Genomic DNA, 14,190 nt, shown 5'->3' with positions numbered 1-14,190 from the left:
TATGTTGATTAGATCAATATTATCTAACACTTGTGGTTTTGAGAAGATAATGGCTGGAACAATTACCTTACTGACTTGTACATGCACAACATTAATTCTCCCCCTTTTTGTTATCATCAAGTAAAACAGGGTTGGAAGTTTGAGCAGCCACCGGTTGTTGTAGTAGTTGAGTTTGAGTTTGTTGATTTGAAAGAATTTGAGCAACTGAGTTCTCCACTTTTGATAGTCATGAACTTAAATCCTCAACTTTCCAATTGAAGTCATGATCTTTCCTGAGGTTTTGGTTTAAGCTAATCATTGTAGAATCAGGAAGTTTGGCATCCAATCTCATAGAGATATCCTCCTTGACTTGCTCAATATCATGCTTCAGTTCATCTACAGTTTGATTATGTTGAAGAGCTTGAATTTTGTGTAACTATAGAGACTCTAGATGGGCTTGAAGAAGATTTTGGTGCTAGCATTGTTGGTGGCTTGAATGGCAACTTGAGTTTTATGAATAAGTTTGAACAAGGTGGATTTGAAGTGATGATAGTTGCAGTCCTTTGTAAATATCCAAGCTGGAGTTTCTGCTTCTCCCCCTATGTTCCTGCCTACCTCTTCAGCATCCTCTCCAAGAGAGTCATCACCAATAGAACCACCAGAGGCACCAGAAGGATAGTCAAAATTATCACCAGCTGTAAAAGGAAGTGAATCGATTGCATCATTTCCCTTAGCATAGAAGTTATAGTGTGCACCAAGTTTAGAGTCCTCTTATCATCCTCATTGCCCTGTCCATCTAGAATTTGATATGTTGGAACAGGATGAGTAATTGTCTCAGCATCAAAAGAGACAGAATCTAAAACAACTTGATATTCTTGCTGAAATAGTTGCTTCTTTTCTGCATCATTGACATCCTTTAACTCACTAGCAGCGGGATCTTCCCATTCTTTTCTACATGCTTTTTTCTCAGTATCTTTCTTTTGTTGCATCAAGGGCTCCCCTTGGCTCCCCACCCTCACATTCGCCATCTAAGGTGGGACTCTTATCACTCACTTTTGCCATGCTGGAAAAAATAACATGCATTTGTTCACTCTTTTCCTCTCCTTTTTCCTGAGAGCAACTCAGTCTCTCACTCAAGTCATTCCATTCCCTCAATCCTAAGAGTGATTGAACAACCACTAAGTCATCTATACTAGTAACATGTTTAGAAATTTCAAGTTGTGTAGAGACTTTCAATGGATGAGATATATCCGTCGAAATAGCAGTTGTGAATGTCGACGGATAATTGCTGTGAAGCTTATCCGTCGAGAGACAATCACTTGTCGATGGATGAGGAATATCCGTCGAGAGAGTAGAAATTACAGAGTTAGGAGTTGAAACTAGTGTAGAATCTGTGGTGATTGATTTGAGATTGTGCACAGATTTCTCAATAGCTTCAGAAAGAAATAGCAAGTGGGCCAACGAATCATCAATAAGATGATGCTCACTTTCTTTAGATTTGGGCTCATCAATAAAATGTACTAAACTCTTTTCTAAAGCAACATTTTTCTATTTCCATTTCTAGCTTAGCAAATTTGTGTAGAATCTTGCAGGTTCGTGGTCATCCTTTGTCTAGTTAATCTTGACCCTTGATCTTGTATTCTCCCCAGCTACTTTTAGACTTTTCAATCTAGTTGATAGATTGTTTGTTGACTGATAATCTTGAATCTTCACTTGTTTGCATTCTATATTTGAGAGGCATACCGAGATCTCCAATTTGTTCTATAGAGAAGTGACAACTCGATAAGTATAATGACTTATCGAGATCTCTGAGTTCTCCATTGGTTTATTTGACTTGTCGAGGTCTCTTGATATTTGCATGCTAAATGACTTGTCGATATGTCTGAGATCTCTACATGTAGAATTGACTTGTCGATATCTCAGAGATCTCTAATGATAATTTGACATGTCGATATGTCCAATCTTCACATCTTCATTTTGACTTGTCGATATCTCTGAGTTATCTACATGCAGAAATGACTTGTCGATATCTCCAACCTTCATATCTTCATTTGATTTGTCGATATCTCTGAGACTTCTCTATTAGCCATTTTGGACTTCTCTATAAGTCATTCCGGAGTTCTAGAATGACTTCTCTATATTGCTTGATCTGTGACTTGTCGATATCTTGACTTAGAATATTTTTTATAGAACAGATTTATTCAACTTCAAGCTTCTGCATCATTTATATGAGGCATGATCTAACTTGATCTTCTTCCAGAGTTTATTCCTTAGGCTTGAACTGTTTACAGAAAAATACTCGGGTCTAATCCTTTAACCATTTTTCCAAACTCAAGTAATACAATACAAAATACAAAGCTGATTATCAAACAACTAAATCTTAGGGTTGTGAAATTGACTTAGTCTTGTTATTGTATAGGCATGTCTTGCACAACACTTTTTAGAATAAATTGAATATACTGGATAGAATAATTAAATGAAAATGCACATAGTTAATGGTTATTTAGCAACAATGATCAGATTAAAAATAGATAAGAACGGTGAGTCACGAACGAGGTCGCATCAAGAATAGAGAGAGGTTTGGGTGTCGGGAGATGAGCGGTGAAAAGGGTATAATGATGAAACAATTAAACTACTGATTTATTATGTTTTAAATAGAACGGAATATAATATGTAGTAAGGTTAATTCGGTAAATTTAACATTTATTAAAGAACATGTGTTGGGCTTGCTAAGGAGGCCTAACTACACACTAGTATGACAGTGTCCGCTTTAGGTCGAGCCCTCAAGGGTTTATTTTTGGGTAACTCCCAAAAGACCTCATACTAATGAAGTTATGTGACTTCTTATATCCTAGCAAACTACCCCTCCCACAAACGACGTGAGACAACTCGTAATATGTACCACCATCATGTGCGATACAATAAAATCTTTTATTATATATTAATATTCTTTTTAAAATTTTAATTTAAATTAAATTCTTAAATTTATTTATTTAAAATTTACAAATAATATTATTTCGTGATAAACATATAATTACACGTATAGTTTCTTGATTTTCTTAATAAGAGGTATTTGAAACATATAGTATTATTGATTAAACGATATAATTTTATTGATATTTGAACGTGTTTACAAATAAATAATCAAATTTTAATAAAAGCTAAGTCCAGTTCAAATAAAAATATAAAACAGTCATAAATTAATTTTGTTATATATAGATCAATAATTTATATTATTTTGTTCTAATTCGAGATCCATTACACCTACCAAATTCGACTAATTATTTGTAGTTTGAATTTAATTTTTTTAAAGCCCATATCAATAGGATAATTTTGTTTTAATCTCGATCAATAGTATATATGATTTTGTTTGATTTGGTCGAATTATAATTTAATTTTAATTTTATTTTAGTTTGGTTCAATTGTTTAATTTATAGCCCCGATAAATATGTATTATTTTGTTTTAGCCCGGCTCAATAGTTTATATTTTAGCCGGATCAATAGTATTTATTATTTTGTCTTAGCATGAGGCACAATATATTAATTAAATACAACTAATTATATTCAGTTTGCTTTATAGTTTACCCTGTTAGGTCACACACACACACTGTAGAGGGGGTGAATACAGTGTAAAGTACAATCAAATCGAACTTTAATATCTCAAGTAACAGAAAACAAACTTTATTGAAACAATAAACTCTGTTACAGTATGGAACTGTTACCTCTCAGTGATGAACAAATATCACGAGAGCTGCTAGGGTTACAATGAATAATCTTCTCGTATATGATAACACTTATAGTGTAAACCCTATGTCTGTGTTTATATACTACACAGTTACAAGATAATCGCTAATTGATATGGAATATAATTTTGCTTCCTAAAATATATCAATCAGATATCTTTTCTTCCAAGTATTTTATTCTTCATAGAATTCCTTCTTCATGCATATCTCTTCTTATGTTTGTCTCGATCTGTTTTCCTTTAATCAGCTGCTGTCCTTATCTGAACATCCTTCAGCACTTAAGTTCTGATATCCATCTTCTAATGATTATCTCCTGATAATATAAGTACTGATATCCTTAAGTCCTGACTTCCAGTAAGTACTGATTTATCATGTTTAAGTAAGATCTGAAAACTAAACATAAATCATATTAGCCATGCCATTATCAAATATATCTAACAATCTCCCCCAACTTGTAAATTAGTATAATATACAAGTTTAACAGATATTTGATGATATCAAAAACATTAAGTACAAATACATGAGAATTAGACTAGATAACTACAACTTACACTCCTTAAAGCTTTACCAATATTTAACTTCTGATAACAGCTTCAGTCTGTACAAATATCAGAACTTAATCTGTTGTAGATCTTGACTTGGCTTCATCTTCTGATCTCTCTGATGTCAGGAGTTGTTCTGAGATAGTTCTTCAACAAACATCTCTCAGCATATATAAGTTCATCAATCATCCTCCTTTTAGCATCTTTAAGCTCTGCAGTATCTTCACCAATTTGAAAGATTGCAGCCCTGAGATCATTAATCTTAGCTTTTCTTATATCCTGATCCAGTCTGATCAAATAAGCTTTATCGGACTCAAGATTGAATTCCACAGCCCTGTAACCCAGAAAGGTAGTTATAATCTTAGCAGTGTTGGGCTTCATTTCAACTATATCACCCTTGTGATCTCTGTACTTTGGAACATATGTGCTGCCAGACTTAACAGAATAAAGCCTTTTCTGTCTCTGAATCTGATCCTTCAAATAGTTTGCAGCACTTCCTGTCAATCTGTCATTCACTTGAAGTAAAAATAGTACATGCTCCAATTCTTCAAAATACTTCAATTGAATGGCATTTTGCCTTATATGATAAACCCTACCATCTGTCATGAAGTACAACAAGATGTGTTCTTTCAAGTAGGTATGGTAAACCATTTGTACAGATTCTAGCTGATTCAATCTCTCAGGAGTTGCTCCAATACCTGGTTCACTCAAGGAAATTGGATCATCGGTAGTGTTCTGTATTCTTCTTTCATCAGCACTTCCCAATCCAGTTTTATCTCTTGCTTCCTTTCCAGTAACTACTCTTGCTTCAAAACCACTTGCAGCAGTCTTCAAAGGTTGAGTCTGTTTTGCTTTAGTGAATCCCGGTAGGAGTTTCTTTGATTTATCTTCTGATATCAAGTTAACTTGAGCTATGTCAGAGGTTACTTGTTTCTTCAAAATATCAGAACTTACTGTCTCTTGACTCTGAACAACTTGAGCCATGTCAGAGGTTGTCTTAAGAACTTTTCTTGAAGTCAGAGCAAGATCAGCATCTTCATCAGTAATTTCTTCATTCTCAGGAGGCACATAAACCTTGATAGGTTCACCAACTTTTTCTTTACCCTTGGATCTTGGATCTATCGGCGGTTGTGATTTAGCCAATGTTGCTTCAGTATTTGTCCTTTCTTTTATCACAATGCCTTTGAGTTTTGGAAGTGTCTTTTTACCAGAAGCTTCAGATTTAGACTTGACTTTTTCTGATTTAAGTCTGGCTTCTTCTTCCACTAAACTCTCCAAGTCCATTCCTGGATTTTCCTGAAGAAATAACTGTCTTGACATTTCTTCATCAAGATCTAAAAGTTCATCAGAACTTATCCTTTTACCAGTAGCAGAACTAATCCTTTTTCCAGTATCAGAACTTGTCCTGTGACTTGTGATTTCAGCTTTTCTTGATAAGAAACCTCTACCTTGACTATGACCTCTACCTATTCCAGTGTTTCCTTGGTCATCCCTTTCATCATCCTTCCCCTTCAGTGTCTAATCAGTCTTGCATTTGGACTTAATTACTTTCTCCCCCTTTTTGGCATCAGCAGGTAAAAGAAGAGAGACAAGCAATTCCACTGAGGCTTGGATTTCATCAAGTTGAGATTGCTGAGAAGCTTGATTTTTCAGAATATCATCAATCTGAGCTTGTTGTTTCTCTTGAGTCTTCTCAATATAAGCAACTCGGTCAAAGGTAGGTTGGAAGAATTTTTTCTTATCAATTTTCTGAATTTGTTCCTGTTTGATGAATTCTTCCTGAATCTTGTGTAGCTTTGCATGAGTAGTTGAATGGAGACCTTGTAGAAGTTTAGTACTCAATGCAGTGACTCTAAGTTGTGTTTTGAAATCATCAGTATTTAACATCTCATCAGCTTTTGTCAAGTGCTCAGCCAGATTCTTTGCAGATGGAACACAAGTAATTGAGTTCCATTCCTTAGTCCACTCCTGACCAACAGGAGTTTCACTCCAAGGCACTGGTGCTTCTCTGGTAACAAACTTCTAAACAAGTTCAGATTTAAGAACAGTTTGTTGAGGAGCATGTCCTGAAGGACCTGCTTCATCAGTATCTGCTTGTAGAGCAGCATCACTAGTATCTCTAGCATTTGCAGTATCAGAACTTAGAGAATCAGCATCTTCTGACAAAACAACATTATGCGAAGCAATTGAGGCTTCAACATCATCTTCTAAGTGCTGATCTGGATCCAAGTTCTGATCAACAGCCATATCCTGATGCTCACCTATATTCTGATCAGCAGCATCTAGATGCAGAGAAGGTGTATTAGATAACTCTGGAGTTTGAGCAACATCAGTAACAGGTGTTGTGGATGGATTAGTTGTTGTTGGAGCTTCTAACTAAAGTACTTCAGGCACAACCAAGTTCTGAATATCAATATCACCACTTGTGCCTGGGTCAACAGGAAATATAGACTTTTGAACAGGAGACACAGATGGTGTGTTGGCCTTTTCAGTAACAGCTTCCTGAGTTGGAGTTGATGGAGAAGTAGTGATTTTAGCAGATTCCTTTTCTTGTGAGATCAGAGATTCCTGATCTCCTTCCTTAGCTGCTGCTTCTTCATCATCTGAAACTGGCCTTTTTGCCCTCTATTTCTTGTATCTCTTTGAAGATATGGATTCCTTGGGAGTTTCATCAACAGTCATTCTTCTAAGTCTTTTGAGAAGCCTAGATCCCCCAATTGCAGAATCCTTATGAGAAGGAACTTTCTCAGCATCTTTATCAACAGGTTGTGATGTAGAAACCTGTTCCTCACTGTCAGATTCATCTCTCAAAACAATCTTCCTTCTCTTCTGAGGTGTTTGAGGAACAGTTTTTGTCCTCTTTGGCTTGGAAGATGAAGGCTTCACAGTAGGTGCTGAGGATGAGGGTTGAACTGTCTGTAAAGTGGAGAGATATGATTTGAGATATGTTCTGAGGGATGGTTGAGTAGTATGAGTGGTATGTTCTGTTGATTGTTGTGGTGTTTGAGATGTGGTGGTAGGTTGGATATCAGGATAAACAGATCTATAGGTGTCAGGATCAGCATCTACCAAGATCTGTTTTACAGACTGAGGAATCTGTAAAGGTCTAACCACTATTTTCTTAAGATCAGCATTTACCAAATCATTAAATGTTCGTTTTACAATTTTGAAAGGTGTAGTTAAGTCAGTGGTAGGTTGGGGTTCATCAGCACAACAAAAATGATATATAAGCTGACAAAATCTAGCAAAGTAAACAACATTCCTATCTTCTGTCATCCTATCCCCAATAAAACCTATCACAACAGTTACAAAATCAAAATGAGTTTAGTTAATGATAGCATACCCGATGTGCTGACTCATTATAAGGATGACATCAAAATTTGAACACTTATTCCCAAAAGCTTTAGTGATGCAGTCGAAGAAGAAGCTCAATTCCCTCCTCATATGAGCCCGTTTCAACTGCCCAAGCTTTGCCAAACTCTGCTAATACCCCAAACTAGCCATTAATTCTTTAAGAGCTGATTCCTCCGGGGTTGAAAAAGTATATCCTTCTGGTAAATGTAGAGCCTTTCGAATTGTACCAGGAGTTACCACATGTGTAGAATCATCCACTTCGAAAACAATACTGGGAGTACCATGTGTACCACCATTATCAAAGTGTCCAGTCTGCCAAAACGTCAGAACTTGTTGGCCGGAAAATACTGAAGGCTGGGTCAATGCATACCCGATTTCACTGTATGCAAGAAGATCTTGCACAAAATGCAACTCAGATGGAGTTTCAGCATTATCAAGAATTGAAGCATAGTTGTTTGGAACAAATTTAGCCCCATCAATGATCAAATCCTTATGTGCCATGAAAATAATCGAGATTTAAGAGTGTCTGTTAGGTGTTTGATAAAATGTCTATTTGAAAAACCAACGTCAGGAGATGAAAGAGAGTAAAATCGTATAGAGAGATAAAGTATAAAAGTGAATAAAAGATTAAAAAATCCTCTCTCCGTCTTACTTATACTTTGTAAAAAAATGTTATCGTTGGACACCTGTCAGACATGCAGTAATAACGAATAATTAATGGGCACGGGAAAACAGTAATCATTACTTACCCACTTGCAATTTTTCAAGGAAAAATCGTTCCACTTACCCAGCTATTCCATAAATCAAGGTAAATCAGTTTTAATTCAAAATTGAAACTGTTTCCTCTTATTCAATTATTTTTCACCGCAACACCAATATTCTGGAAAAAAAATCGAGTGAGAATGACCAAAAGAAATCAGGTGATCAAGTACTAATAAAGTAAAATCAGAACTTAATTTAAAACAAAATTTATATGGTCATCAGAATATGAATATTTATCAGGATTTAACAATGCATTACAAAATATCTCAGAGACAAGATCTTGAAAAAAGACACATTTCATTAATATATTAAGAGAATACATTCATGAAATTTAAATTACATCAGAACTTTTTACAAGATTGTCCTAAGCTGCTAAACCTAACATCAACAGCTAATGTCCTAAGCTAAGAAGCCTGACAAAGCTGATGATGAAGAAGAACAGGAAGAAGAAAATAAATTATTTCGTCTTCCTACTCTCGACAAAGAGAATAGCAAGTCATATTATTTGCTCATGCTTTCGAAGGCGACGAAGGTGAAGTTCTCTTCGAACTACCACCAAATCACGTTTAATAGCCTCTGGAAATTGAATCCAGAGATTGTGAGGGATGTTGGCGATAGGGTATGGAGTTGGGATCCCATTTAAAAAGACATGTACAATCTCATCGCCATAGTTGTAGAACCAGCCAAATGCAGCCATTTGTGGGGGTAAATGTAAAACGAGAGTGAGTTTGTGATAACAGAGTTGATGTGTAGGCTGATGTGAAGTGGTTGATTTTATAGGCAAAAAAATGCCAGGAGACGCAAAGAAATTTAATGCTGACAGGTAGAATTAATTCTACCTCGTCTCCCCAGACTTGGAAGAAGGAAAACAGTCATTGGAAGTGTAAGTCAGGGTTAATGCGCACAACTAACAAGTAAAAAATTACTGTACGGGTATGTGAACCACTATCCCTAATGATATTGACTGTTAATATTCTACCCAAACATAGTCTGATTTAAACTGAAACTGTTTTTAGATTTTATGCACAAATAAATCAAGTAAAGAATCAGAATTTAATATCAGAACTTAGACTTATATCAGAACTTAACAGTTACCAGAACATAATTTCTTAACTCGAAAAATGAATGCCTATCTTAGTAAGTCCTCACACAAATTTTGATTTAGATTCTTCAGAACTTAATCATCAGAACATGCAATCAGAACTTGTCCTCAGAATTTGTGCAATGTGACACAGAAACTGTTCATCTAAAATAACATAGATTACCACAGTTATTTTCATCATTCATAGGGAGTGTTGAGTGTGTGCATTAAGCTAAATATCAGACAAAGAGTAAAGTCTAATTCACTTCAGTACATCTTAGAAATAAGGCATAACTAAAACGTTACTAAAAACCTGTCATTATTCTGAAACCTACTATTGAATGAGTTCATGCTTGAGTCCACCTCAACTATTTTGTGCTAATTTTGTGCATCTTTTTAAATTCCATTTTACAGTGGCTTCTCAGTGTAAGTGAGTTACGACTGATTATCAGAATTTATGCTATTATCAGAGTATTTCTCCAGTAATCATAGAGTGTGAAAAGTCACCAAGAAAATATTTTGCTTTTCTGATGCATATTTACTTAATACCAGCAATGCACTTGGGTCGTTCCTTCCACATTTTTACTCTAGATCTCAAAGGAGTACATGAATTTTAATCCTTAAATCTTTTCTTTTTCTTTTGATAAGAGAGGTTTATCAGCACTTAGTACATTCAACAGATTTACTAGCGTCAGAACTTAACAGATGAGAAGCATTATTCTAGTTTGTGACTTAGTAATAAGATAGACAAAGTAAACTCAACTAAGCTCAATATCAGAATTTGTTTGTGTCAAATAGATTTCCACAGAAATAATTACTTCTTACATGGGATCCCTAGTTTATTTAAGACTGCAAGGTCAGCATCTAGCACATGTATCCTCATAGGATTGAATAGTTACCTAAACAGACATATCACTATCAGAGTTTAGAAAGTTACATCAGACAACAGTCAGTACTTAAGCAAGTTTTCAATTAAGCACAGAATACACAAAGAGAGTAATTTCTGTAAATACTGATCATAAAGTCTGATGCATCAGAACAAAACTAAGCAGATTTAGAAAAAGAACCTGAAACCATTCCAAGTTCATTTACCAATCTTGTAAAAGTAGCTTCACACAATGGTTTGGTGAAGATATCTGCTAGTTGTTGATCTGTTGGAACAAAGTGCAATTCCACTGTACCTTCATCCACATATTCCCTGATGAAGTGGTACCTGATGCTGATGTGCTTTATCATTGAGTGTTGAACTGGATTACCTGTCATAGCAATAGCACTTTGATTATCACAGTAAATAGGGATTTTGAAATATGTTAACCCATAATCCAGTAACTGATTCTTCATCCAAAGAATCTGTGCACAACAGCTTCCTGCAGCAATGTACTCTGCTTCTGCAGTTGATGTGGAAATTGACTTTTGTTTCTTGCTAAACCAAGAAACCAATCTGCCTCCAAGAAATTGGCAGCTTCCACTTGTGCTTTTCCTGTCAATTTTGCAACCTGCAAAATCTGCATCTGAGTAACCTATTAGTTTAAAATCTGATTCTCTGGGATACCACAATCCCAGATCAGCTGTTCCCTTAAGATACTTGAATATTCTTTTCACAACTGTTAAGTGAGGTTCTCTTGGATCTGCTTAAAATCTTGCACAAAGACAGGTAGCATACATGATATCAGGTCTACTAGCAGTTAGATAGAGTAGAGAGCCAATCATACCTCTGTAATCAGTAATATCTACTGATTTACCCGTATCCTTGTCCAGTTTTATTGCAGTGGCCATGGGAGTGGATGCACTTGAACAATCTTGTATTCCAAATTTCTTCAGCAAGTTTCTGGTGTACTTAGTTTGACAAATGAAAGTGCCTTCTTCATTCTGCTTGACTTGAAGGCCCAGAAAATAGCTAAGTTCCCCCATCATACTCATCTGATACCTTGACTGCATCAGTTTGGCAAACTTCTTGCAAAGTCTGTCATTTGTAGACCCAAAAATGATATCATCAACATAAATCTGGACTAGAAGTAAGTCCTTTCCATGGTTGAGGTAGAACAGTGTTTTGTCTATAGTTCCTCTGTTAAATCCACTTTCCAGAAGAAACTGAGCTAAAGTCTCATACCATGCTCTAGGAGCTTGCTTAAGTCCATAAAGTGCTTTATCAAGCCTGTAGACATAATCTGGATATTTGGAATCTACAAAGCCTGGAGGTTGTTCAACATATACTTCTTCCTCAAATTCTCCATTGAGAAAAGCACTTTTCACATCCATTTGAAAGACAGTAAACTTTTTGTGAGCAGCATAAGCCAAAAATATCCTTATGGCTTCCAATCTAGCAACTGGTGCAAATATTTCATCATAATCAATTCCCTCATGTTGAGAATATCCTTTTTCAACCAGCCTTGCCTTATTCCTTGTAATTATGCCATCACTATTAGTTTTTTTTTCTGAATACCCACTTTGTACCAATAACAGATCTATTCTTTGGTCTTGGCACTAGGGTCCAGACTTTGTTTCTTTCAAATTCATTTAACTCATCCTGCATTGCTTACACCCAATCAACATCTAGAAGAGCTTCTTCCACTTTCTTTGGCTCAGTCTGAGAAATAAAAGACTTGTAAAGACATTCGTTTGAAGTACCTGTTCTAGTTCTGACACCTGCATCAGGATTTCCAATTATCAAATCAGGTGTATGTGATTTAGTCCACTTCCTTGCAGATGGAAGGTTTTCTCTAGAACTCGATGCTCCCCCATGATCCATGCTGTCTTCAATTTCATTTTCTGATGCTCCCCCTGAAACTATGCTCTCTAAGTTGGATTCTTCAGAATTTAGATTTTCAGAACTATCAGAACTTGGCTTATCAGAACTTGACGAATCAGAACTTGAAGAGCCAGATGTATGTTCTGATGCTTCTTGAGATATGGTAAGATCTTGAGTATGCTCCCCCTGCATAGGTGCATCTTCCTTTGGCGTAGTCACCACAGTTTCAATAACATCAGAGTTTAATCCATCAGAGTTTGCAGTATCAGGACTTAGATTGTCAGGATTATCAGTATCAAAATTTGAGTCTTCATTTTCAAATCTCAGCTGATCATGATCAATAAAATCTTCAAGTCCAGTAATCTTCTTGTCATCAAAAGAGACATTGATATATTCCATGACCACTCTTGTTCTCAAGTTATAGACTCTGAAGGCTTTTGTGGAAAGTGGATATCCAACAAAGATTCCTTCATCAGTTTTTAGATCAAATTTGGATAGTTGTTCAGGATGAGTCTTAAGAACAAAACACTTGCATCCAAATACATGAAAATACTTCAGATTTGGCTTCTTTTTCTTCACCATCTCATATGGTGTTTTTCCTTGCTTGTTAATGAGTGTTGCATTTTGAGTAAAACAAGCAGTCTGCACAGCTTCAGCCCAGAAATAGGTTGGAAGCTTTGCTTCTTTAAGCATTGTACGTGCAGCTTCAATGAGAGTTTTATTCTTCCTTTCAACAACTCCATTTTGCTGTGGAGTTACAGGAGCAGAGAATTCCTGCCTAATTCCATGGTTTTTGCAGAACTCTTCCATTATCAAATTCTTGAACTCAGTGTCATTATCACTGCTTATGGTTTTCACAGAGTCTTTGACCAATTTATCCAGTTGTTTGACATGATCAATCAAGATAGATGCAGTTTTACTTTTTGTGTGCAAGAAATACACTCATGTGTATCTGGTGAACTCATCCACTATGACCAAAGCATATTTCTTCTTTACAATAGACATGACATTCACTGGACCAAATAGATCAACATGTAGTAGGTGATAAGGCTCAAGAATTGATGATTCAGTCTTGCTCTCGAATGAGGATTTTCTTTGTTTAGCCTTCTGACAAGAATCACAAAGGCCATCAGGAGCAAATACTGACTTTGGCAGTCCTCTCACAAGATCTTTCTTGACTAATTCATTTATATTGTTGAAATTTAAATGAGAGAGTTTCTTGTGCCAATTCCAGCTTTCTTCAATTGATGCTCTACTCATCAGACATATTGCAGAACTATCAGTACTTGTTGAAAGCTTAGTTTCATAAATGTTACCACGCCTATATCCTTTCAGAACAACTTTGTCTTTAGATTTACTCACAACTTCACAGTGTTCTTCAAAAAAATCAACATGATAACCTCTGTCACATATTTGACTTATACTCAACAGATTGTGTTTAAGTCCTGAGACCAGAGCTACTTCTTTAATGATGACATTCCCAAGATTGATATTGCCATATCCCAATATTTTTCCAATGTTGCCATCTCCATAAGAAACACTTGGGCCAACTTTCTCCACAAAGTCTGATAGCAGGGCTTTATTTACGGTCATATGTCCTGAACATCCATTGTCCAGAACTAGGATGTTTTTCCTGTTGCCCTGCAATCACAAAGACCACTAATGATTAGTTTTAAGGACCCAGACTTGCTTGGATCCTTTGGCCTTATCAATTTTGTTAACATTTGCAGCGGATTTAGCATCAGAGTTTGTGTTAACAATTTTCTTATAAGAACTTACACTATCAGACTTTGAATCAGAATTTACACTAGAAGGAACAATGGAAACTTTCTTTAAAGAAGGTTTTATTTGATAATAATCATAATACAAACTATGATATTCCTTACAAGTATAAATGGAATGCCATAAACTACCACAATGAAAACAAGGATTTTGTGGCTTATATCTAACAGACTGACTCTTAACTCCTGACTTTGAAGG

Source organism: Apium graveolens, chromosome 11 (assembly GCF_009905375.1).
Source record: "Apium graveolens cultivar Ventura chromosome 11, ASM990537v1, whole genome shotgun sequence".
NCBI classification, from domain to species: domain Eukaryota; kingdom Viridiplantae; phylum Streptophyta; class Magnoliopsida; order Apiales; family Apiaceae; genus Apium; species Apium graveolens.
The sequence above is the reverse complement of the archived record's forward strand: the minus strand, read 5'-3'. Positions refer to the sequence as shown.